At 41.4% G+C, this 25150-nt stretch overlaps 1 protein-coding gene across 2 annotated transcripts in view; it reads left to right on the forward strand.

Moving 5' to 3' along the window:
* Positions 1 to 25150, forward strand: part of Pip5k1b (phosphatidylinositol-4-phosphate 5-kinase type 1 beta) — a 257064-nt gene that overhangs the window by 104794 nt on the left and 127120 nt on the right. The window lies entirely within an intron of this gene.

Consider the following 25150-nt stretch of genomic DNA (forward strand, 5'->3'; position numbering starts at 1 on the left):
AGTCTTTATGTGAGAGAATTTGTCCTCTTCTGGGGAGGGCATTTCTCTGCGTAATGATAGTGATATACATAATTGAAAGGAGATGGTTATTTGAAGACCCTTCCTTTCCTAAGAAGAAGGCTCTTAAGGTGATACAGTGATTTGTGGCCAGTATAGGACTCCTTAGACTACTTTCTATCAACATTTTAAGCATTTTCTACTTTTGAATTTTTAATGAACTTGAAGTATGAAATGTTCCTCCTTTTGTTTTTGAAGTTTTTCCAATTTTATGTCTCATTAATTTCACACAGATCTCTTTTTTCAGGCTTCCCAGTCAGTATGTCTTTCCTTTGCATTTGATAAATTCTTGACTCCTAGAAAACAAGCTAATGTTCCAAAACAATATTATAGATAATGTCCCCAAATATCACTACTCCTGATTACATGTTGACTGTACATGATAGGTTTTCAAAGTACTTGCTCCCTGCCTTCCTAGGAGTAAGATTTGAGTGTTGAAGGTTTATTATATCTTAAATCCTTTTTCCCTTTTATTCTCGAGGGATGGGCGAACAGATGTTTGTTCTTTTTATTTTGTTTTTCATAATCATATGACCTGACCACATATCAGGCCACAGGACTCACAGGAGGCATTTCCTGTTCAGTCTTTATGCGAAAGAATATGTTCTTTTTTCCTGGCATGTCTTTTATGTGATGTTTTCACTTAGCCAAAAGCTAGAAATATAAAAAAAGGATGTTGTCATCCAAAAGGATGATGTGGTTAGAGAAAAGAACTCAGAAATATTACATTATTCCTTATAAAATTTGTATATCTGAAGGCAGTCACTCGTGGGTCACATAGCTATCATCCTAGATGTTCCTGAGAATTTGAGACCTAAGGATCATGGTTTGAAGCAGCCTGGGCAGATAAATCTGAGAGACTCTTGTTTGCAGTTAACCAGAAAACAAGCAAGAAGTAGAGCTACAGCTCAAATGGTAGAGTACCAACCTTCAGCAAAAAAGCTAGAGGACAGCACCCAGGCCCCAAGTTCAAGGCCAAGTACACACACACACACACACACACACACACACACACACACACACACACACACACACACACACAATGTGTATTCCTGACAAAAGGTAATAATGCATTGTTACTTTTAGTCAAGGATGGAAAATAAATTTTATCTCATTTGCCCAAGACTGTATAAATTTGGTCAAGCATAAGACCAATGTAGAGGAACCTTTTACATTGCCAGCCTGTCACAACTTCAGCTCAGGTTCAGATCAGTATCCAAGTGTACTGAACTTTTGACTCAGTCTGACCTACAGGAGCTCCTTCATAATGTGTACATAATAGGAAGAACATAATCATGATATCTTGACATTTTCCTAGGTGCCCTGCCCTAGAATTTAAAAGCAAAGCAGGTGATCAATAGAATGCCATTCACAATGTAAAAGTAATGCAACGATTCATAATAGAAAATGTGATTAATGTAACGCAAACTATATCTTGATAGGCTTATCCTATAACTTATGGGATTCTAACATTATTGTCTCTCACAGATATTTGACTCAGCAAATGCTGAGAAATTTATAAAAGCAAAAACTCAGATGCTATGAAAACAAATACTTTCAATAGATAACAAGAAATGAAGACACACACGCACATGCGTGGAATAGCATTGGGAAGTTTTTATAATTCTTATTTTAAAAGGAATATATGGGCTGGGTTGTAGCTCACTGGCAAAGCACTTGTCTAACAGGTGCAACATCCTGAGTTCGATCCCTAGTACCGAAACAGAAAAGACAACAACAAAAAATAGAGTTAAAAGGGATATAGATGATGCAGGAGAAAGTATATAGTCCTTCTAAGAAAAAGCACCCTAAAAAAGCTGGTCTAAAGCCGGATGCCGGTGGCTCATGCCTATAATCCTAGCTATTCAGGAGGCTGCGATCTGAGGATCGCAGTTCAAAGCCAGGCCAGGCAGGAAAGTCCGTGAGACTCTTATCTCCAATAAATGACTAGAAAACCAGAAGTGGCACTGTAGCTCAAGCAGAAGAGCGCTCGCCTTGAGCTGAAGAGCTGAGGGACAGCGCCCAGGCCCAGAGTTCAAGCCCCGTGACCGACAAAAAAAAAAAAAAGCTGATACTTAGCCCTCAGTAAAACAAGAAAGAAAGCAAGTGTTGCTTTACTGAGAGACCAAAGTCCTGTTTAAATTTGCAATTTAATTCTTTCCTATTAGGCAGAACAATCTTCAAACTAGAGGAGGTGTTAATGATGGTGTTAGACAAGATGGTAATATGTGCTCTTGCAAATGTGTTTATTTCTTAGCCCAGATAAATCATTTCCCAGATGAAAGGCCTTGAAGTTAGAAGGGGGCAGTGGCTGGCCATGAGCTTTGAAACAAGCCCAGGAATGGGAGAATTGTCATAAGCAGGACACAAGCAAATCAAGTCCCTACTTTTAAGGATGGGGAAAATGTACATTCTAGAAACTAGATAATAAGTGAGACATCATTTCCCAGCATAATTTGAGCGTGATTACTAAACATATGGTTTATACATAGTTAGATGAGAAATATGTCTTTTATAAACCTGGGAAAAATCATCAAGCTATTGTTTATGTCACATTAACCACATTTCCTATTAGGAAAGAGTCCTTGCATTAGGTAAGGAGAATAGTCAGACTCAATGAATCCTGATTGAAAATCTTCAAGGGGAATTGTCCTTTCAAGCAACATGGAGAAATACGGATTAAATTCCATGGAAGTATGATTGGATCTCATTGGATCAGTGGTCCCTAAGAAAGGCTGTTTGGTTCCCTGCTCACTCACTGTTACTATCAGCACCATGCAGGACTTACCTTGCTGTGTCATTTAATGAGAGCATAGAAACTTTGCTTTGACAAATGGACAAATGACAGTGAAACTGGAAATGACAGCCCACAGACAAGATGACTGTCACCAATCCACCAGGCACTTCATCTACTAAGTCTTTGTATCCAGGGACTGGTGGTTCCTTCCTGCAATCCTACCTACTCAGGAGATTGTGATCTGAGAATTGAGGTTCAAAGCCAGCCTGGGCTGGCAGAAAAGTCCATCAGACCAATTAACCAGCAAAAAGCCAAAAGTGAAGGTATGGCTCAAGTGGAAGAGCACCATCCTTGAGAGAGAAGCAGCACATGAATCTGAGGCCCTGAATTCAAGCTTCATTACTGGCACATGTGCATGCACAAGCACGTGTGCACACATACACACACACACACACACACACACACACACACACACACACACACACGTCTTTTTTCAATGGCTTAAAACTAACATCCTTTTCCAATCCTAAAGCTTTGACCATGTATTATGAATCTGTTTAATAAAGAACTACAGTAGCCAAGTTGCTAGTGGTTCACGACTATAATCCTCCTACTTAGGAAGCTGTGATCTGGAAGACTGAGGTTTGAAGTAGACAAATCCCCAAGACTCTTACTTCTAATTAACCAGTAAAAAGCCAAAAATAAGATTTGGCTCAAGTGATAGAGCACCAACTATGAGTGAAAAAACAAAACAGAATCAGAGAGAGAGAGAGAAAGAGAGAGAGAGAACATTCTAGTGTTTTTCTTTTTTCTATTTTGTTGTCAGTCATGGGGCTTGAACTCAGGGCCTAGGTGCTGTCCCTGAGCTTTTTTGCTCAAGGCTAATGCTCTACCACTTTGAGCCAATTTTTTGTTCTGGTGGTTTTTTGGAGGTAAAAGTCTCACAAACTTTCCTGCCTGGGCTGGATTAGAACTGTGATCCTCAGATCTCAGTCTCCTGAGTAGCCAGGATTACAGGCCTGAGCCACCAGTTCCGTGCCCCATTGTGTATTTCTGACTGAAACCAAAGTCTGTATCCCAGATTAAGGACCCCACACCCCATCTACTGTGCTAAGATGCCACAGGAGTCTATGAGAACTTAAAATTAACTGGGGGAGACCAGCCATGAAAACAATCGTAGGATACAAGTCTGCAATGGGGTGATCAAAGAGATAATGACCCCTGGCCCCGGCTAGACTGGCTTTGGGTTTCTATTGAAGCCCCAGAGTTACTGGACAGTTGCCAGCAGCACTCAGCGTCACGAGTGTCCTGATTTCCTCGTGCATTTAGGGAACACTCAGTGTCCGTGAGATCATCCTGAACTCTCTGTGTCTTGACTATTTGCACATGATTCTTTAGGCCGCCTGCTTTTTGCTCTTCTGGTTGACCATTTCCTTAATCCGTTATCAGTTCTTGGCAAGCCGAAGAAGAAGGGTTAGATTCAATCTATGAGGTCAATGTAGTTCAGCTACAGGCTAAAATAAGAAACCTGATATAATTTTTAAGCTGCTTAACACAAACAGGGTAACTCTTAAGACAGGCACTAAGGGCTGCCTCACTGTACTTACACACCCTAGTATTTCCATGCTGTTAATTTGGCTGAATGTTTTCCATAAGAGCCTACAGGGGGCAAACAGGCAAAAAGGGGTGATATATATAACTCAGGAAGTCATCATGAGACTACATAGTTCCTTAGAGAATGGGAGGCAATCTGCTCCAGCTGTGCATGTATGCATGCCCAGGGCTGCTATATACTCAGATTTTTTTAGGAAGCCAGAAATAGGATTTTAATATGAAGTATCCCTTTTTGTGTCCATTGTGGGGCTTGAACTTGGGGTGTGGGCACTGTCCTTGAGCTCTTTTGCTCAAGGCTAGTGCTCTCCCACTTTGAGCCACAGCACCACTTCCAGTTTTCTGATGGTTAACTGGAGATAGGAGTCTCCTTCCTCAGGCTGGCTTTGGACTATGATCCTCAGATCTCAGCCACCTGAGTAGCTTAGGATCACAGATGTGAGCCACCATCACCCAGCCCCATTTTTTAAATAAGCAACTGAACTAAAAGCTTTCAGATACCTATACTTATTATCTATACCTGTATCTATTTATATATATACTGAGTAGAGCCACAGCCCTGTGGGGCCTGGCCAGCCCATAAGTTACACCTACTTTGCCACCTCTGCCTCCTTTGAATGGAAGAAAGAGAGGCAGGACAGAAAACAGTACAGAAGAAATGCTTGCAAGCTTTACTTCCCATGACTTTACAGTCTGTTTGGGAGAAAAATAACAACAGCAACCAATATGGCCCTATGTGTGTGTTGGGGGGGGGGGGGGGGGCGGGAACTAACAGAATAACTCAAATGGTAGGAAGTGCTAAGATGCATGACATTTTACTTCATCATCTTGTGAGTCCTCATGAGCTCCTAGCTCACTGGCCTTTGGTCACTCCTTGGCCATTGCACCTTCTGATTTACTATGTGTGCGTGAGGGGGAACTGGAAGCCTGGGTACCTCAGGGGTGAGCATAGCTTGTTTGAGGAACAGGCGAGGCTGGTCTGATCCTATCTTCTATCAGCAATTGGGAAAGGTAGCCGTTTAGTTAGTCGTGTGTACACATGCTTACCATGTTGGGCAGTGAGTTGTAGGTGCTGAATTACCCTGAGCTTCTTGTGGAGGACTTAATGTGGTGCAGTGACTTCATAAACCCAATGGCAGCGTGCACACTCGTGAGGTCAGTGGTCAGTGGCACAGGAGGACTTTTCTGTTGCTTGGACAAGAGTCAGGAATAAAACCAGGGCAGGAAAAGTTGCTTTCAATTTTGTGTCCTTAAGACAATATCTCGCTATCTAGCCCAGACTGTCGGCCTTAACCTCTGAAGTGCTGGAATTATAAGAAAAATACTGAACAATATATAAAATATTAAAACTATTGTAAGGTATTAAGTAATATTTCAATATTAAAAATATTGAGAACTCACAATAAACATGGGCCTGAACATTGTCAATCACAGTGGCTACCAGAATCTTCCTACCATGAGTGGAACCAAGCAGGTTTGAGAAAGAATATTGTCTTGTGCTTGTGTTTTGTGTTTTACCGCAAAGTGAGAGCCTTGTAAAGAAGCAGGAGGTAAAGTGTACGTGTGCTTTAAGGCTAGTATAAATTGAGATAAAAATATTGATGCTAGAGGTCCAAGCTTCTCTATCTTAAATGTAAAGAAATTCCCCAGCCCCGTCTATTCCCCCTCTTCCAAAACCAACAGATGGCTGGGAAGCTGGGTGATAGATGCCAGGTCACCTACCAGTTCTTGGTCAAGGAGATGATTAAAATCACCAGCCACAGGATGTCCTAATTTTGAAATCCATCCATTGAAATAGCATTTCCCAGCCACCTGGGCATGGATTGACATCAGAAATGTGTGTTGCCACCATTTGTTTCCCTCTTTTTTAACCTTGGCACACCTTGCTCTTCCTTGTCCTGCTTCTCATTCCTTCCTGGGCCTGCCCCCTGGCAGAGTCTGTCTCTGATAATACCAGGTGCTGTTGAGCTTACAGTAGGGGCTGACTCATTGGTATCAATGAGTCTCTAACCATTTTCCATCGTGTCTTATAGGAAATCACCTAAACCAGGACACACGAAGGCTCAAGTCCTTCACCCCAGGGATCCAGTTTCTTTCATTTTCTCCTACTGTATTTTTGGAGACCTTGGTTGGGTTTCATCCCAGGGTCTCAGCCATTTTTCCTGTCTGTGGCAGCAGGCAGTGAAGAGGTAGGAGGCACTAATGCTTGGCCCTGACCACATTTACAAGGACAGATGTCTTTTATTGTGTTTAAAAAAAACAAAACATGATAAGGCAATGGCCAAGAGTCACTTTGATGTAAGAGGAAGCATTTGTTTAAATATAACTCTAAAAGAGTTATATAAAATATAACTTCCCTGAGAAGACATGCAGCTGATAACATCCGCTGCCACTATCAAGAATTAGTGGGGGATGGGCTGAGAAGGTGGCTCAGTGATAGAGCGCTTGCCTTGCATGAATGAGGCCCTGGGTTCAATTCCTCAGCACCACATAAGCAGAAAAAGTCAGAAGTGGCGCTGTGGCTCAAGTGGTAGAGGGCTAACCTTGAGCTAAAGAGCTGAGGGACAGGGCCCAGGCCCAGAGTTCAGGCCCACAACCGACAAAAAAAAAAAAAGGATTAGAGGGGGCTCAAGTTGGAGGAAGATATCCCTCTATTCATCTGATTGTGCATATTTAATGTTGAACCATGTGAAGGAATTACCTATTCAAAAGTTGGATAAATGCCATGTCAAAACTTGGGAGGAGAAGGGAGCGATGCTCTGACAATTCTTTAAAACCTTTTTAAAGGTGACCAAACATGCTCTTTGTCCTAAAAGAACCACATTCTGGCCAGCGCTGGTGGCTCATGCCTGTGATCCTAGCCACTCAGGAAGCTGAGATCTGAGGTTCACAGTTCAAAGCCAGTCCTGGCAGGAAAGTCCGTGAGACTCTTATCCCTAATTAACCACCAGAAAACGGAAGTGGTGCTGTGGCTCAAAGCGGTAGAGCACTCACCTTGAACTGAAGAACTCAGGAAAGCACCCAAGCCCAGAGTTCAAGCCCCATGACCAACCAAAAGAAAAAAGAAAAAGAAAAAGAACCACAAAATTCTGGAACTCAGTGGGCACGTGTTTGTATGTCCATTGGACACCGATTGTCATGAACTGTAACCATACTGGTCTCTGGGCGGAGGCACTGGCTAAGCATTATTCACACAATTCACCTCCATCCCGATGGCTCTCAACCAGCAGTCATCCCCCACCCCACCCCAGGAACATTTAGCAAGGTCAGGAGACATTATTGTCTGCAAGTTGTCAAGAGGAGGTGGGAGAGAGATAGGAATGCCATCCTTTACATTGCACTCAACAGACCCCCAAGATGAAGATGCCTTTCAGTGTTGCTATTACCAAGATTGAAAAAAAAAATGGTTTGAAAAAAATTAACCTGGGCTGGGAATGTGGCTCAGTGGTAGAATGCTTGTCTAGCATGCATGAAACCCTGGGTTTGATTCTTCAGTACCACATAAACAGAAAACGCCAGAAGTGGCACAAGTGGTAGAGTGCTAGCTTTGAGCTGAAGAGCTCAGGAACAGCACCCAGGCCCAGAGTTCAAGCCCCATGACTCTGGGAGGGGGGGTGGGAATTACCTAAGAGGAAGGTACATATAAGTCCAGCTCTATAAGATATTTATGATCCTGGACATGTTTTTCTCTCATTTCTCTCAATTTTCCCATTAATAAAATATCATGAATACCTATCCTGATTGGCTCATAGTGTACTATGAGGATGAAATGTTTAGTGGACATGAACACAATCCAGGACAAAGTGTAGCCATAATGAAATCACTATTTTTTAATTAATGGAAGTGAGATACCTCTTCCTCTGTCCAAGGTAGAGGAACAGAGCCAAGCCGTCATCTGACTGCCTCCCACAGGGCTGGACGTGGGGGAAAGTGGTTATTTAGCATCCTAGTGCCAGCTGCAATCAGACCTGGGACTCTTAATGGGCAGTACTGGAGCAGAACACTGTGTCCTTCCCCACAGGGATGGCTTCTGATAAGAGGAACAAAACCATGCTCCTAATAATGGACTACCATTTACTTAGGTATATATTTATATATGTGTGCCAGTACTGGGTCTTGAATTCAGGATCTTATCCCTTAGTTTGGGGGGGCGGGGGTTGCTTGTTTGTTTTACGCAATGCTGGTGCTCTACCATCTGAGCCAAACCTCTACTTTTTGGTGGTTAATTAAAGATAAGAGTCTCACAGACTTTTTCTGCCTGGGCTGGCTTCAAACCAAGATCTTCATATCTCAGCTTCGTGAGTAGCTAGGATTACAGCTGTGACTAACCAGTGCCTGGCTACCATAAAGTTTTTTGTTTTTGTTTTAGTTTTAGTGCTGGTCCTGGGCCTTCAACTCAGGGCCTACATATTGGACATGAGCTTTTTTTCCCTTAAGACTGGTGCTCTACCACTTGAGCCACAGCTCCATTTCCAGCTTTTGGGGTGGTTAATTGTAGTAAGAGTCTCATGGTCTTTCCTGGCCAGGCTAACTTTGAACTGTGATTCTCCAATCTGTCTCCTGAATAGCTAGGATTATAGGCATGAGCTATTGGCTCCTGGCTACCATTAGCTTTTTAAAGTTGGGCAGTAAGGAAGTGAGCCTCATGGTTTACTGAAAGTAATTAAATAAACCCATTTGATTTAGAGACCTGTATGATCACAAGCCATTAACTTTCTAACCCCCTCCCCATCCCATACAGATTCTCCACTGCAAATGCCCCAGTTCCTATATACTTCTTTTTATTAAGTTCTAAAGCACACAATTGCAAATCTGCCTTTTTTACCTTTAGGCAATAAGTGTTACATATCATTGAGCAAAAACAATCAGCAGCTTCAGATGAAAACCACTGAGGAAGCCTGCCCTCACGTCCATCTGTTTCTCTGAATGGTTCATTGTTAACTGACCTCCTTTTGCCTTCACTTGATGGAGCATCTTTATGGTCAGCCACATAGGTCTGCTGCCTTTTCTTTCCATCAGCTGACACTCCACCTTTAGGTCCCTAATTCCAACAAATATCACATTGGGCATCCTAGATTATTCACTGCAGGAGATAATATTTTACACTCCAAACCTGATAGATGGCTTTGTTCAGAGCTAAGAACAGTGCCTGAGGTTGTGTTTGCATGAATGGCAGGCTAAGAGGCTGGAGTGTTCAGTGATTCTGCAGCCAGTTGGGCCATCCAAGCTGTCCTTCTGTTTTCAGGGCACAACACTGCTTTTGTTTTCCCGTGAAAAGGCAGAGAGTATCAGCAGGCCGTGTGCCCGCCTTCCTACGCAGCGTGGCCAGCAAAGCCCTGGTCTAGCCAGCAGGCCTCCTGTCTCACAGCCTGCCCATTTTCAAACAGCCTCCCCCTCCTTGGCCTGGACTGATTACAGAAAATTTTAAGGTGAAGCTCTTTAAAAAATAGAACCTACAAGAACACAGAGAATTAGAACTCTAGTTTTATTATTCTGAATTCTGAAAAATAAACTGGCCATGTAAGTTAAGGTTTAGTCTTCATGCACTTAACAAATGCTCTTCAGGCATTTACTGTGTGCTTACTTGAAAATTTTGCTGTGGTATGGAGTTAAGATCATTGGCTGCTTGCATAATTCTGTTTATGAAATTTTAGTGCATTTATTCTGACCCTTAAGCCTACTTCTTCAATGAATTGTAGCATAATTATTACCACTCAGAAGTAATTCCAAAGCTTATGTTAATAAGAAGTAACTGTATACCTGCTAAAATTCTAAGCACTTAAGAATGATTACATCGGATAAGTTGATGTTAAGTGAAATGAACCCCAAGATAAGGTCTCAAATGTTTTTTCTTGCTTGCTATTGTTTCTAACATATTTATAAGATATTTCTTTGTTGTTTTGTATGTCCCTCCCCCACAGTATAACCCCTGTTTTCACTGTGTTTGATGTTGGTGTAATTTGGGGAAAGGAAGGGAAAAAACAAATTGTTTAAATAAGGATACAGATGGACCCATTGCAACAATGAGATGTACAAGACGTTATGTCAAAAATGAACTTTACAACTTGGGTGCAAATGGGGGGGCGGGCAATGGGAAGAGATAGGAAGGGGAAACAAAGAAGGAGGCAACAATGCTTGATAAGAAATGCACTCATTAGGGCTGGGAAGGTGGCTCAGTGGTAGAGCGCTTGCCTTGCATGCCTGAGGCCCTGGGTTCGATTCCTCAGCACCATATAAGCAAAAAAAGAAAAAAGCCGGAAGTGGTGCGTGGCTCAAGTGGTAGAGTGCTAGCCTTGAGCTGAAGAGCTGAAGGACAGTGCCCAGGCCCAGAGTTCAGGCCCCATGACCAGACTCAAAAAAAAAAGAAAGAAATGCACTCATTACCTTGCCCATGTAATTGTAACCCCTCTGTATGGTATTTTCACACACAAAAAAAGAATGATTACATTTCATCTTCATAAGAAACAAATGAAATTCTGTGTCTATGGATTTGGAATTCAAATATTTGGGAGAAAATTCATCTGTATTGAAAACAAGCTTGTCATCATTCTCTAAACAATTGCACCTACTTACATAACATTACAGGGTAAATTATATATAATGTATAATATACTATGAAATACATAATATACATATGTATATAATATGTAGATGCATGCTATACATAATATACTATACATGCAAACTATGTAATACATAATACTATGTATAACAAGTAAGATAGAGACGATTTAAAGTATAAGGAAGGGTGTGTGTAGGTTATATGCAATTACTGCATCATTTTATATAAAGTTCTTGAGAGGATCTGGTATTTTTAGGAATCCTGCAATCAATTCTTCATGGGTACTGAGGGACAATTATATTATGTTTCCCATGTTACAGATGAAACAACTGAACTACAGAGAGGCTGTTTCAGGGCATAGAACAAATAAGGGGCCAAATAAGACTGGGATTCTAACCTTTCCTGTGTCTGCTTAGGGTCTCCAAAAATAAGGCTGGGATTTTAACCCTTCCTGGATCCCCTACCAAAGCAAGGTCTAAACAATGGTGTTCACAGAGAACTGCTGCCCACGACATCGAAGGGTTAATTCTCAGTTATCTGCTGTAGGAGATAAAGCCAGCCTTTTTTTTGGACTGGAAAGAAAAAGCGAATCGAAGTCAACAAATAACGTTCTCTCAGATTCAGCCAGTTTTCCTCATCCAATGTGTGTCTTCAGCTCTGAATACAGAATGTGAACTGCAGCTTAAAGAATACCTTTTTCTAGAAAGTACATGGCAGTTTCAAAATGAGAACCAGCTCGATATTTTTGAGCACTGTGAAAAACATTGGAAGTAAGATTATTTTTTTTAAGTGGCAATTTCAATTTTCTTTTTCGCTCTTGAGTGAAGGACGCAAAATTGACAGGAAGGGATGTGAGCCGCCTGGCAGGTGTGACAGAGTTTGAATTGTCAAATTAGGCAGAGAATACATTTTAAAACCTTGCAGTCTGACACTTCTGCGGACTGTCACAAAAGATAATGCCTTGTGATGAATGTGCTCAGTAGCACACCAAGATCTGATAAAGAAAGCATTGGGAGAGAGAGTGGTTTGTTGAAGGTTACTTCCCGTGTGGGAACCAAGAACCCCCAACTATCCACATACATTTTGTAGTAAATTCTGTTCACTATCTGTGGGCCCTGTATTCATGACTTTTCATCTACCAGAGAAAGGGAAGGAGTCAGCCTGTGCCGTGGAAGTCATGATTTTTTTGACACCTTGAGCACATCCTGCTGAAGAGGAAGTAAGTAGTCTGAGGTCTCTATGGGGACTAGCAAATTCCCATTCCTGGTCTTCCTGTATCTTTTTTTGTCTGACTCCAATATGTAGGTAGTCTCAGGCATCGCTAGACATACATAGTAGGCCCCATTGCAAGGAACTGTTCACGTTGTCCGTAGGTTTCTACTGCATTTCCCATAGACTGCCTTCAGATCTGTCATTTCTCCTCATCCAGAGTGAGCTGCTCCTGCTGTAAGGCTCAAGGAAAACCTGGTGATTGAATGTGCAGCCAAAATGCTGCTTTGGGCACTGACTTTCTCATATTCCTGAGCTAAGATACATTTATTTATGTCCATGCACTTTGTTATTCAGGGGTCATATATTTATTTAGCTCGGTACTATGCTAGAACCTTATGGGTGGAACAGAGGCCAAGACATAGAAAATCCTAATAATGCTTTCTTTGTCATCGTGTAGACAACCATACCAAAAAAAGCTTAATCAAATAATTACATCTTTTAGAAATTATCAAGTGTTATCATGGGAAAAATAGGGGTGGGAGTGGTGCTTTTTAAGTGAAGTATTCAGGTTACCCTCTAAGGAGGTGACCCGGGGGCTGGAGTCATGACTATGGGAAGTAGATAGCTGAGAAGAGGGTAAAGACAAGGGCTTTCTTGACAAAGAGAAGGACATTTATTAAAGTCTAGGTGCAGGAAGGAGCTGGGGGAACTCCAAGAGAATCCGGTGACGGAGGGAGGTGGAAGGAGGCAAGAGAGGTGAGAGAAGTAATTCTGAGCTGGGGTCAGTTTTGTCCCTTTGATGACACCAGACAATATTGCCATAACTGGAGGGAAGAAGTGGCTACTGGCATCTGGTAGGTTCCAGAGATGCTACATTATATCTCAAAATGCATGGGACAGTCCCTTACCCCCAAAGAACCATTGGCTCCAAATATTATTAGTACTACATTGAGAACTAAGAAGAAGCCTAGACTAAATAGAACAAGAGGCCTAAAGTTGGAGAACAAGTTTGAGATGCTGACTGTGTCCTGTTGGATACAGGCTAAGGGAATGTCAGCAATGAGTTATGATCCCAGGATTGGAGCTTGGGCTCCTGGGTACGTGTTGTGTCCATTGATGGCGATGGAGACAAATGATGAGGGAAAACGAAGTCTTCCAATTTGGACATATTGGTACAGGAACGTTTGTGAGCCCTGGAGAGGAAAAATCAAATAGGTGATTGGGAACTCTAAAGAAAAGGGTGGAGTGCGGCTTTGTCAAGCAGATCACAAGAACTGGCGAAATAGAGAAGAGAGGCCCCAGGATGGAAACATATTTTGATAGGACCTCTAAGACCCTCTTTCACACAGGAGAGTCTCAACTTGTATGAGCCGAGCATCCCTAATTGGAAAATCCAGAATCTAAAAAGCTCCAAAAATCTAACGCTTGAGTAACAAGAGCACAAGTAGAACATCCTATAGCTAATTGTATGTGATAGGTTGCAAATACACTAAAGTATAAGCATAAAGGTTATGTATAGCTCACCTATGAAACATAAGTGAATTTGATGGGGTTTTTTTTTGTTTTTATGCTGGTCCTGGGGCTTGAACTCAGGGCCTGGGCATTGTCCCTGAAATTCATTATCTCAAGGCTAGTGCTCTGCTGCTTAAGCCACAGCATCACTTTTTGTGAGTAGTTTATTGGAGATAAGACTCACAGACTTTCCTGTCTGGATTGGCTCTGAACTGCAATCCTCAGATCTCAGTTTCCTGAGCAGGATTACGGGCTTCCTGAGGATTACAGGCTTCAGTCACCAGTGCCTGGCTGAATTTGGTGTTTAGGTTTGAGATCCAGTCCCATGATATGATTACAAATATTCCAAATTCTGAACAAATCCAAAAAATCTGGGAACATTTCTGCTACCAATCATAATCAACCCATAGTCCTAAAATGAGCAAGTCTAGCTAAAATACTTCTTTTTAATATTCCTTTTTATTCTGTTGTTTACAGAAAAAAAAATCCCTACTCCAGAATAGCATGTGAGTCCTTTATAAGCCATCCCCAGTGGACCCGTTTCTTGCCATCATTTTAGGTGCAAACAACTCTGAGCACACCGAATGTTTCATTTTTATCTTTTTCATCCTTCTTCTTGGACACGTGCTGGTCACTCTATGATCTCTTTGTTCCAGAAACAGCTCCTTCATTGTCCCTGCCCACCCTCTTCGTGGGTGGGTAGGTGGGTGGGCGGTTACCAGTCATTCCTCCTTATACCTCACTCAGCTCCTTGCATTTACCTCTGTTATAGCATGGAGAGATACTGTGTTCTGTACTAATTATGTGCATTTAAAGCCTACCAGCTGTGCCAGGAGCATGGAGAGCAAGAATCTTGCCTGATCATTTTGACATCCGTATGGTCCCACAACTGCGGGTGGCACTCAGCACTCAAGACATGTACCGCTTTTTCCTTCTTAATTCTAAAATTGTCATAAACTATCCAGCGAGATGGGTTCTTGGGCCTGGAGTTCCAGATCGGCAATTAGAGGTGAGATATATTGAGATACGTTGGAGGTGGCATTTGAACTTGGGATACCTGAATCACAGGGAAGCATACTTGGAAAGGAGCTTAATTCTCTTTCTTTTTCTGTGTGACAGTTATTATGACTGACTGTGCATGGGTCCTGCCAGGGTCTTTGGAAATTGGGTACTAATAATGTGGCATTGTTTAGTCCTCTTGACTACGAACTTGCTGCTCAGCTGTTCATAGAAGAGCTTCAGGAATGAACTTTATGAGATAGCTTTTTCACAACTCTATCACTTAAAAGGCTCTGTTCTTTCTTTCCAGCTGTTGGCCCAATGAAAGGCTGCCCCTAGGAAGGTGCTGATCGTTGTTAGAAGGTCAAGCTTTGGGGTTAGTTAGCAGCCCAGTTCCCATCCTAACAGTATGGCAAACACCCTTTTCTTTGTGACATGAAAGGAACAAGGTCCATAGCGGCCCGTGAGCGAGCGCTGTGTCAGAGAAAGTGAGAGGGAATGATAGCATAGTGACTTTAGAAGGGGGAGAGTGGGCTCTAACGCTGCACTTGGGACCTACGGCTGCAATGATGGCAGGGAGCAGAGCCCTACCCTTGTGCCAGCTCTTTCTCCTCACCCCAATTGGCCCCTGGGGCCAAGATTGCCATGGGCAAACTGGACCTTGTGTAGAACGCTTATCATCTGAGCAAAATACTGCTATAGGATGGCTTGAGTATTTGGAGGGATCTGGAAAAGCTATGTTAAGTGAAGTAAGTCAGGCTCAAGAGAGACAAAGGGTGCATGTTTTCTCTCCTATGTGGAAGCTAAACTTAACAGATAAATGTATGTGAAGCCTGCAGGGTCATATGAATATATAAGCAAACATATTGACTGAAGTACGGTATATGCGGGGGAGGAGTCTGACTGCTTCGAACAACTAACTTCAGTTTTACAAAAATGAATACCAGGAAACTGAAACATATTTGGGTTTTGCGTGGGGGGGGGGGGAGGTAATCCGGAGCCAGGTATTTTGAGTGGGTGGGTGGGGTTGGGAGAGATGGGGGACAATGATGGAAGCGGTGACAGTGATCAACATACATTGTACTCACAAATTGACATGCTGAATTGAAACTTCTTTGTACAACCATTTAACAATAGTTTAAAACTTTTTGAAGACGACATAAAGAAAGATAAATGTACTTTGGTAGGACAACACACTGGGAAGATGTTATTTGGCTGTGCAAATATTCACTTGCTATTTTTGTGTTGTGCAAGCCCCCCCCCCCCCCACCAAGTGTCCACAGAATCAAAGCCCCAGGGGAACAGGGACTTGGCAGACCAGATAGAATTCAATACTCACGAAGAAGGCAGCAATAGTGCCCTCAGCCTCTCCATGCTGGCATTCTACCTGGTGATTGGTGTTGTGAATAGTCGGTCCGGACCTCTGTTCTCCATGGTTGTTTTTACTATTGACTATGAAGACCAAGAGTGCATTGGCATTCCGTTGTGAACGGAAATCTAATTTTGGTGTATTGAAGACAACTTACGTCTAGAAAGGGGGAACGTTTTGCTTACTCTTTGTCCTGTGAAATTTCAAGTTCTCTCTTGTACTTTTCCACCCTTGAGTCTCTCGGAAAGGGCCTCAGGAGTCCTTTCTCCTCCATCTTGGCCTTTGCACAGTCTAGCGGTTTGTCCTGGGGCAATAGAATTCTCCTGAGAAAACGAATGTCATTTGGCTCAAGGACCCAGTGTGGGATAGAGGGGGGGAGGGTGTGTGGTGAGATGACAAGATGGAGGGCAGTGGCGGGAGGGCCAGAGGAGGGCAGCAAGGGGGAAAAGGAAGACAAGGCCCAGCTTTCCTTACATGCATTTTAAAAGAAAAAAAAGGGGAAACTAAGCAGCACAATTAGTACAGCCCCTCCTCCCAGATTGTCACTTATTAATTATTCTAATCTTAGAAGCAAATCAGTTCCACTTCCTCCCATGACACACACACCTCCTATGTTTACTTTGAATATGACATCAAGTTTTAAGGGTATCTTAAGGTTGGAAATGCACAAAGTTGCACTGAAGAACAGAAATCATCAGACACAGTCCTCTGAGATTGTGACTTATAAAAAGAAACTGCTTTTCAAGGAAGTATTCAATGTAAGAAAAATGTCAAAAGTTTCCATTTCTTTTTTTTTTTAATTTGAGCATGCCATCTGTGCTGCATTGATGTTTATCTCCACACTACTTATTCCTCATTTATTTCTGAGTTTCTTTTTAATATTTTGGATGCTTTGTAGATATATATTGCTAATTATTGGGTTTTGAATATTTGTGGCTTCTCAGTTGCTTCAAGAGAGCTCATACAGATGGGTGAGAAAAAACTACATAGCTATGTTAAAGCTCATGATTTATCTAGATAGAAAACCAGGAGGAGCTGGGCGCCAGTGGCTCACTCCTGTAATCCTAGCTACTCAGGAGGTTGAGATTTGAGGATCATAGTTGGAATCCAGCCTGAAAAGAGAAGTCTGTGAGATTCTTATTTCCAATTAACCAGCAGAAAAATGGAAGTGGCGCTGTGGCTTGAAGAGATACAAACTAGCCTTGAGTGAACAATCTCAGGGATAGTACTCAGGCCCTGAGTTCAAGCCCCACGGTCAACCAAAAAAAAAAAAAAAAGAGGAAGAAGAAGAGGGGGGAGGAGGAGGAGGAGAAGGAGGTGGAAGAGGAAGAGGAGGAGGAGGGGGAGGCAGCAGCCAGGTGGCCACATACAGCAGGTGTCCAGTTGGCATCCCTTGGTCCTCTTAATTCCTAGTGGAGATGTACACTGATGGGTATACAAGGCCTGGAATACCAGGCCCTCATTCTCTATCCATAGACCTCCATTTATATGGGGGAAGAATGTAAACCAACAGCCTCTCCTGAAACAGGACACATCACCAATATCCCTGAGTACTCAAGGTTTACCTTTTCTCCTATTTTTTTCAATCTGATTCTAGTAATGCCTTGTTTTAATTATAATAATTCAAGTGCAAGATTTCTCATGGTATTAGTTAACTTTTAGATTTTTTTCCTGGTGGTTTTCTTTTTTGAATTTATTCCTCTAATTCATTACCTTTAGAATTATGAAGTCCTTACCTCTAAAAGGGTTTCTACTGTGACTCTCATTGAAATTGTAATACATGTATTAATGAATTCAGGGAGAAATAGCATCTTTCAGCTATCACATCTTTCCTTCCAAATATGAAAGGTTTATATATTTATTGTCTTTTATGCATGCAAATGTTTTTCTTTATAAATTGTGTGCCTATTTTTAGTTAAGTATATTCCTGTGTAACTTATGTGGGGATTTTTTGTTGTTGATGTTTGGGGATTTTTCTCCCTATTCTGAATAGAATTTTTTCCATTATGCTTTTCTAACTAGGAAACATCTTGATTGATGGGAGTTTATTGTGTCACCTGCCAACTTGATATTTTTAGATATTCCATTAGACTCATGACTGGTTCTTTAGCTTTTGTGCTCAAGGCTAGTACTCTGCAGCTTGAGCCACAATTCCCCTTCTGGTTTTTTTTTTAATTGGAGGGAAGAGTCTCATGTACTTTCCTGTCTGAGATCCTCAGATCTCAGCCTCCTGAGTAGCTAGGATTACAGGCATGAGCCACCAGCCTCTGGTATCTCTTCTTTTCTTTTCTTTTTTCTTTTCTTTCTTTCTTCCTTCTTTTCCTTCTTTCTCTTTCTTTTATTTCCTTTCTCCCTCCTTCTCTCTTTCCCTCCCTCCCTCCCTTCCTCCCTCCCTCCCTTCCTTCCTCTCTCTCTCTCTCTCTCTCTGCCTCTTCATTTTTTTCACTTCTAAGGACACATAATACTACATAGAGCCCACTTAAATAATCCAAGACAATATATCAAGATCAGCAGATTAGTTTGCATCTTGTACAGGAACACATTTGTCATCTGAGATAACATAGTCACTGGTTCTTCATATTAGGACATAGACACTTTTAGGGGTTAATATTCTATGCACACAATATAATTGAACACTTTCCTCCTCTGTGCACCTACAGTTCTTTGTCATTCTTGATCATAGTATTGTCACTCTGCCCTGAACTCTCTTGACATTGAATGAAGCCCTGAAGTGTAGACTCTGTCTCATATCTATACTTCCTATCCTTCCTCCCTTTCTCAACCCTCTACTTTATCACTCTCCCTCTATAAAAAAAAAACCCAGTAAAGACACCTCCAATATCTAAATCTGCTTATAATAAATTTATGTGATATGAGGCCATTTTTCAAGCTAGGTATCTATTACCTTCCCTGTGATTGAACCACAAATATGGCTTATGTGTCTACTGTTACCAAATAGCAAATAATCTTTGAACACACTTTTAAAAGTCAAATTTTTGAGCTCACTGCTGGAGATAGTGTGATTCTCTCTTTACTTCCTGGACTAGGATGTGTCTCCATTTGCCATATCATTTTTCTGTGTTTACCAAAGCAGATCATGTTTATAAAGCATGCCCAGAAGAAGGAAGTGATATATGGAAAATATCTACATGGGGTATGGAGTCAAATGATCCCTCAGTTGGAATCAAGGGCTATAAATATGCCAGTGACTTCATATGTACTATGGGACTGGGATTTTCCATCTTTCAGCACATGGTTTGGATAAACTAAGATGGATTTATTTTTTCAGAGTTCTTTGAAAATGGAACATTAGCTATCCACAGAGATTTAATCTTATACTGGAGGGGAAAAAATGGAATAAGGTCATCACCGCTGATGACAGGATTAGTACTTTTTTTCCTTGAAAATAATTCAGTGGGGCTTTTTTTTCCAGTTTGTTTTTTTTTTTTTTTTTTTTTTTTTTTTTTTATTGTAAAGCTACTATACAGAGGGTCACAGTTACATGAGTGAGGTTATGAGTACACTTCCTCTTGAACATTGTTACCCCCTCCATTGTTTTCCCCCTACCATCCCCTCCCTCCCTCCCTTCCCCGAGGTTCTTTTTTTTTTTTTTTTTTTTTTTTTTGATTGTGATTAAATGATTACATAATTTCAAAGTCACAAGTTCATTCTAACTTCCCTGGAGCAAATTGTCTACCACAGTCTGTAATATATAACAGTGTTCACATGTTATATACCATATTTGTGATCAGCAGCATGAGGATATTTAGTAGTGGTTCAACCAGATGAGCGGGAGTTCTTTGTTTCTTAAGTCCTGTTAGTTTTGTCGTATCACTAACCTTTTGGATTTAGCATCCACTTATGAGGGAGACCATGTACCGTTTGTCTCTTCGTTCTTGGCTTACCTCGCTCAACATGGTTCCTTCTAGCTCCATCCATTTCCCTGCAAATGCCATTATTTTGTCATTTCTAATGGCTGCATAATATTCCATTGTGTATAGATACCACAATTTTTGGATCCATTCATCTGTGGTGGGGCACCTAGGTTGTTTCCATATCCTAGCTATTGCGAACAGTGCTGCAATAAACATGGAGGTGCACGTGTCCTTGTATATTGGTTCCTGTTGTTCAGGGTAGATGCCTAGAAGTGGTATGACTGGGTCGTAAGGGAGGTCAATCTTTAGCTTTCTAAGGACCCTCCAGACTGCTTTCCAAAGTGGTTGTATAAGTGTACATTCCCACCAGCAGTGTAATAGGGTTCCTCTTTCTCCACATCCCCTCCAGCATTTGTCGTTGGCTGATTTGTGGATGTGGGACATTCTGACTGGGGTAAGGTGGTATCTCAGGGTTGTCTTTATTTGCATTTCCTTCACCACCAGGGATGATGAACATTTCCTCATGTGTTTCTTTGCCATTTTTATTTCTTCATTTGAGAAGTCCCTCTTTAGTTCCCTTGCCCATTTAGTAATTGGTTTGTTAGGTTTGGGAGGGATTAGTTTCTTGAGTTCCCTGTATATACAGGATGTTAACCCCTTGTCTGATATATTGCTGGTAAATATTTTTTCCCAATTAGTTGGTTGTCTTTCTAGCTTAGTTGCGATAGATTTAGCTGTGCAGAAGCTTTTTATTTTAAGGTAGTCCCATTTGTCGAGTCTCTCTCCAACTTGTTGTGACCCTGGGACTCTGTTCAGGAAGTTCCTTCCTGTGCCTATTAGTTCAAGTGTCTCTCCTACTCTGTCCTGCAGTAGTTTCAGAGATTCAGGTTTAATGTTAAGGTCTTTAATCCATTTTGAGTTGATGTTGGTGCATGGTGATAGGCTGGGGTCCACTTTTAGTTTTCTGCATGTGGCTGCCCAGTTTTCCCAGCACCAGCGGTTGAAGAGGCTGTGTTTCTTCCATTGTATGTCTTTGGCTCCTTTGTCGAATATCAGCTGGCTGTAGGCCTGTGGATTTATATCTGGATCTTCTATTCTGTTCCATTGGTCTTCGGGTCTGTTTTTGTGCCAGTACCATGCTGTCTTTGTGATTATAGCTCTGTAGTAGAGTTTGAAGTTCGGCATGGATAGCCCTCCCATATTGTCTTTATCCCCTAGAATTGTTTTGGCTATTCTAGGTCTTTTGTTGTTCCATATAAATTTTTGGACTGTTTTCTGTATTTCAGTGATGTACGTCATTGGGATTTTAATAGGAATTGCATTGAATTTGTATATTAATTTTGGAAGTATCACCATCTTTACTATATTAAGTCGGCCTATCCAGGAGCATGGGAGGTCTTTCCATTTCCTAGTGTCTTCTGCAATTTCTTTCTTTAACTTTTTATAGTTCTCATTAAATAGTTCTTTTACATCTTTGGTTAGGTTAATTCCTAAATATTTTATTTTTTGGGAGGTTATTGTGAATGGGGTTGCTCCCTTTATTTCCCTCTCTTCCTGTGCGTTATCAGTGTATAGGAAGGCAACTGATTTTTGTGGGTTTATTTTGTATCCTGCTATTTTGCCGAAGTGACTTATGATTTCTAAAAGTTTGGGGATGGAGTTTTTGGGATCGTGGAGGTATAGTATCATGTCGTCTGCAAAAAGGGATAGTTTCACTTCTTCTTTCCCTATGCGGATCCCTTTAATGTCTTTTTCTTGCCTTATTGCCCTGGCTAAGGGTTCTAGGACTATGTTGAAGAGGAGTGGAGACAGTGGACATCCTTGCCTTGTTCCTGTTTTTAGGAGGATTGGTTGTAGCTTTTCCCCATTAAGTATAATATTGGCTATTGGTCTGTCATAAATGGCTTTTATTGTTTTTAGAAATGTTCCTTCTATTCCTATTTTCTCCAGAGCTTTTAGCATGAATGAATGTTGAATTTTATCAAAGGCCTTTTCTGCATCTGTGGCGATAATCATGTGATTCTTGACCTTGGCTCTGTTGATATGCTGGATTACATTTATTGACTTACGTATGTTAAACCATCCCTGTGTCTCTGGGATGAAGCCTACCTGATCATAGTGTATTATTTTTTTTATGTGTTTCTGGATTCTGTTAGCTAGAATCTTGTTAAGGATCTTTGCATCTGTGTTCATCAAGGAGATTGGCCTGTAATTCTCCTTTTTGGTTGGGTCTTTGCCTGGTTTGGGGATGAGTGTGATATTGGCTTCGTAGAATGAGTTTGGGATAGCTCCCTCCTTCTCTGTTTCTCTGAAGAGCTTGAGGAGTATGGGTATTAGTTCTTCTTTAAAGGTCTTATAGAATTCTGCTGTGAATCCATCTGGTCCTGGGCTTTTTTTTGTTGGAAGACTTTTGATAGCTTCCTGTATCTCATTATAGGATATTGGCTTATTTAATTGGTTAACTTCTTCTTTGCTCAGTTTGGGTAACTTGTATTTCTCTAAAAATGCATCCATTTCCGCCAGATTTTCTTCCTTTAGAGAGTATAGCTTTTGAAAGTAGTCTGTTAGAATTGTTTGGATATCTTGGGTACGTGTTGTGATGTTTCCCGTGGCATCCCTAATCCTATTAATATGGGTTTCCTCTCTTCTTTTTTTAATTAATCTTGCCAACGGGCCATCAATTTTGTTTATTTTTTCAAAGAACCAGCTTTTTGTTTGGTTTATTTTGGTTATGGTTTTCTGATTTTCTAATTGGTTAATCTCTGCTCTCAATTTGGTTATCTGGCTTCGTCTAGTAGCTTTAGGTCCCATTTTTTCTTGTTTTTCTAGCTGTTTTAGTTGCAACATGAGATTATTTACTTGGTCTGTCTCCATTCTCTTGATGTGGGCACTGAGGGCAATAAATTTGCCCCTCAGGACTGCTTTTGCTGTGTCCCACAAGTTTCTTTGTGAGGTGTTTTCATTTTCATTGAGTTCTAGGAAATGCTTTATTTCTTCTCTGATCTCTTCTGTTACCTAGGCCTTGTTAAGGAGTGTGCTGTTCAATTTCCATGTATTAGAGAAATTTCTGCGGTATGCTTTGTTATTGAGAGCTAGCTTGATTCCACTGTGGTCAGATAGGATACAGGGGATTATGTCGATCCCTTTGTATTTGCTTAAGTTCCTTGAATGAACTATGATATGGTCTATTTTGGAGAAAGTTCCATGAGCTGCTGAGAAGAATGTGTACTGTGTTGTTTTAGGGTGAAATACTCGGTAGATGTCAGTTAATTCCGCTTGAAGTATGGCCTCACTTAATTCGGTAGCTTCTTTGCCAATCCTCTGGTTGGTAGACCTGTCCTTTGGTGAGAGTGGCGTGTTAAAGTCTCCTAGTATTATCGTATTGGGATCTATTTTATTCTGTAAGTTTGTGAGCATTTGTTTAACATATCTGGGTGCACCGATATTTGGGGCATATAAGTTGATGATGGTTATATCCTCCTCTTGGATTGTTCCCTTTATTAATATGTAATGTCCGTCCTTGTCTTTCTGTACTGATTTTAATGAAAAGTTTATTTTGTCAGATATCAGGATAGCTACACCTGCTTTCTTATTGGGGGAATTTGATTGGTAGATCCTTTTCCACCCCTTCACTCTGAGTTTGTTTGTATGTTTGGCTGAGAGGTGGGTCTCCTGAAGGCAACAGATGGATGGGTCTTGTTTTCTGATCCAGTCCTCAGTTCGTTTTCTTTTAATTGGCGAATTCAGCCCATTTATATTAAGAGAAAGTATAGAGAGATGCATTGTTGTCCCTGCCATTCCGTTTTCCTAAGTTTTTCTTCTTTCCTTTCCTCCTGTGCTTGCTCAGTTAGACTTTGAGTAATGCCTGTTTGGGGCAGGTCCCAGTTCCTGGTTGCTTTCTTCAGGTTGTGTCCCCCCTCTTAGAATTCTTTGTAATGCTGGCTTAATGTTTATGTATTCATTTAGTTTTTCTTTGCTATTAAAAGTTTTCAGTTCTCCATCGAATGTGAATGCTAGCTTTGCCGGGTATATCAGTCTGGGTTGGCAGTTATTGGCTCTCAGGGCTCGGATGGTGCTTTCCCAGGCTTTTCTTGCATTCATTGTTTGTGTGGAGAGATCTGCAGTGATTCTAATTTTTTTCCCGTTGTAGTATAGCTCCTTCTTCATTTTTGCTGCATGCAGGATTGTTTCCTTATTATTCAGATCCATCATTGTTACTATTATGTGCCTAGAAGTGTTTCTCCTGGGATCTTGCTTGTTGGGTGTTCGATAAGCTTTTGTGATGTAGTTAAGATGGTCGTTTTTGAGGTGGGGAAAATTTTCATTGACTATCTTGTTAAATAGGTGTTGCATTCCCTTGCTCTGGAATTCCTCACCTTCGTCCACTCCGATTATGCGAAGGTTAAATTTTTTAGCATTATCTGCTTGCTCTTGAATTTCCCTTTGGTTTAATTTGAGTGATTTTTCCATATCTGTCACTTTTTGGTCCAGTTGGTGTATTCTGTCTTCTGTATCTGACACTCTACCTTCCATTTCATTCACTCTGTTGACCGTGGCTTCTATTGTGGTTTGCATGATGGAAATGGATCCCTTTATGGATTCAATGTTGGTTCTCAGAGTACTGATCTCACCTCTCAATGAGGTGATATCAGTATGCATTACCTCTAATTTGGCGTTTATCTCACTTCTTACTGAGGTTTGTGCAGCTTCTATTTTTGCATCCAATTTTTGTTTGATATCCTGTATATCTTTTGATAGTTCATCCTTGTGCTCTTTCAATTTCTGATCCATTTCTCGCTTTATTTCTTGAGTCATTGCCTCCAGCAACCCTTGGATGTAGTTTTTGTCTTCCATTCCTGCTTTGCTCCCACTGGGGTTCTCCCCTGCGTGGCTGCTGGCTTTTGAGGTGAGCTTGCTGTCCTGGGTAGTGGTAAACCTTGTGATTTTTCTCTGTGATTTTCGCATGGGGGTTCAGGAGACTGCTCTTCAATCTTGTTTTGGTGTGTCTGTCTTTGCTTGGTTGCTGATTCTCTATTGGTAGAGAGAGTCTGTGTCTGATCTGGATTCTGTTGGGAGCCTATTTCCAGCTGCTATTCACTTAGGATTCTCAGCTCTCTGCTGTAGCAATTCCCGCCTTTGGAAGGGTTGAGCAGCCTAGACTGCTTGTGTTTGCTCCTGCGGGTGCTCTTGGGAAGATCAGATGCTCTGGATGCACT

Source organism: Dipodomys spectabilis, unplaced genomic scaffold (assembly GCF_019054845.1).
Source record: "Dipodomys spectabilis isolate Male_0828 unplaced genomic scaffold, ASM1905484v1 ptg000241l, whole genome shotgun sequence".
Lineage (NCBI taxonomy): Eukaryota > Metazoa > Chordata > Mammalia > Rodentia > Heteromyidae > Dipodomys > Dipodomys spectabilis.